Raw genomic sequence first — 2,023 nt, forward strand, 5'->3', positions numbered from 1 at the left:
ATCTTTAAGCTTCGGAGGCAACTTCTGTTGCAACACAACACTGCATTCCTCCGTTAGAGCAACAGTCTCTAAGTCATCGAGCTTCACTTTCCAAGAGAGAATACCTTTCATAAACCTCACATAGCTAGGCATCTGTTCAAGAGCTTCAGCGAAAGGTATGTTGATATGAAGTTTCTTGAACACCTCCAAAACCTTCTCAAACTGCTTATCCGGCTTTTTCTTCTGCAGCCTCTTAGGAAAAGGAGGTGGAGGATAGATCCGTTTCTCCCCTATATTACCCTCAGGAGGAGTGTGTTCTATAGTAGTCTTCCTTGGTTCCACCTCTACTTCCTTCTGCACGTCTTCTTTAGCCAAAACTTCAGATTCTGGAACTTGAGACTTTTCAGGCTCTTTGTTTTGCTGAATTTGGGGGCTTGCAACCTTTCCAGACCTTAAGGTGATGCCGTTCACCTGTTCTTCAACTTCCCTCTTTCCTGGATTGGCTTCTGTATCACTAGGAAGCATTCCTGGTGGCCGATTCAATAAGGCATTAGCAATTTGCCCTATTTGGTTCTCCAGAGTCTTGATAGAAATAGCCTGGCTTTGGCATATAAGAGCCTGGTTTTTGCACATAAGCCGCAACTCCTCCAATTCAGATTTTTCATTCGAAGATAGACTTGCATCATGATTTTGTTGTTGAATTTGGAGTTGTTATTTTGGTGCAATTTGTTGATGAAAACCAGGAGGGTTGAATAGCTTATTTCTAAACTGCTGGAATGGCTGTTGCATCGCATTCTGATTGTTGCTCCAGTTGAAGTTAGGATGATTCCAGTTGTCAGGATGATAAGTGTCTGGAACTGGTTGCTGCGATCTCTGAAAGTTGCTCACAAACTGAGCTGATTCACTAAATATAGCGCATTGCTCTGTCACATACGGACCTGCACACAGCTCACAAATACTAATTATCTGCTTAACACCATAGTTAGCCAGAGAATGGATCTTTATAGACAATGCCTTTAGTTGAGCAGTGATAGCCGTAGTTGTATCCACCTCAAGAACTCCTGCTACCTTGCTCTATGGCAATCTCTGGGCTGGATACTGATATTCATTAGCAGCCATCAGTTCAATTAGATCATAAGCTTCCTCATAGCTCTTTGCCCATAATGTTCCACCTGCTGCTGCATCGAGCATGGGTCTGGACTGTGCTCCCAACTCATTGTAAAAACAATTGATGATCATCCAATCAGGCATTTCATGATGAGGACACTTCCTAAGCATCTCCTTGTAGCGCTCCCAAGCTTCATATAAAGATTCTCCTGATTGCTGCGCAAATTGAGTAAGAGCATTCCTGATTACAGCTGTCTTCGCCATAGGGAAGAATTTAGTAAGAAACTTCTGAGCAAGATTCTCCCAAGTAGTAATCGAACCAGCTGGTAGAGAGTGTAACCATCTCTTAGCCTTGTCCCTCAAAGAGAATGGGAAAAGTCTCAGCTTCATAGCATCTTCAGAAACACCATTGAACCTGAAGGTGTCGCAGATCTCTATGAAATCCCTAATGTGTGTATTGGAATCTTCCGTTGGAGAACCCCAAAAATGGATTGAAGTTTGTACCCATTGAATTATGCTAGGCTTGATCTCAAAGGTATTAACTGTGATAGTTGGCCTAGATAATGCTAGATTGAATGTCATTGATCTTGGGTTGAGAAAAATCCATCAAGGCTTTCATTCGTGCTGCTGGATCTCCCATTATAATGAGTTCCAGAAACACAAACAAATAAATCGTGAAAGTAAAAGAATCCGAGTCAGTAAACTTTAACGACCACTGATGACAAGCACATAAACTAAAAATTAACACCGAGTCTCCGGCAGCGGTGCCAAAAACTTGTCAGGGCAAAAACACGCGCTAATATTCACGCAAGTATACGCGTTCACAAGTAGTATAAGATATAAATCAAATTCGTTTCCACAGAGACTGGTTTAGGTTAAGTTCAATTTATACACCTATGCAACAATGTATGGTTATCGCTCAATGCTAAGACAAATA

At 41.8% G+C, this 2,023-nt stretch overlaps 1 non-coding gene across 1 annotated transcript; it reads left to right on the forward strand.

The window, feature by feature from the left end:
• The first annotated feature begins 1,228 nt into the window (after window positions 1–1,228).
• LOC141670019 (small nucleolar RNA R71) lies at window positions 1,229–1,335 on the forward strand. The gene has a single exon (XR_012554270.1). It is a non-coding gene; the product is annotated as a small nucleolar RNA R71 (small nucleolar RNA).
• The last annotated feature ends 688 nt before the right edge of the window (window positions 1,336–2,023 follow it).

The sequence above is a fragment of the Apium graveolens genome, chromosome 6 (genome assembly GCF_009905375.1).
Source record: "Apium graveolens cultivar Ventura chromosome 6, ASM990537v1, whole genome shotgun sequence".
NCBI classification, from domain to species: Eukaryota; Viridiplantae; Streptophyta; class Magnoliopsida; order Apiales; family Apiaceae; genus Apium; species Apium graveolens.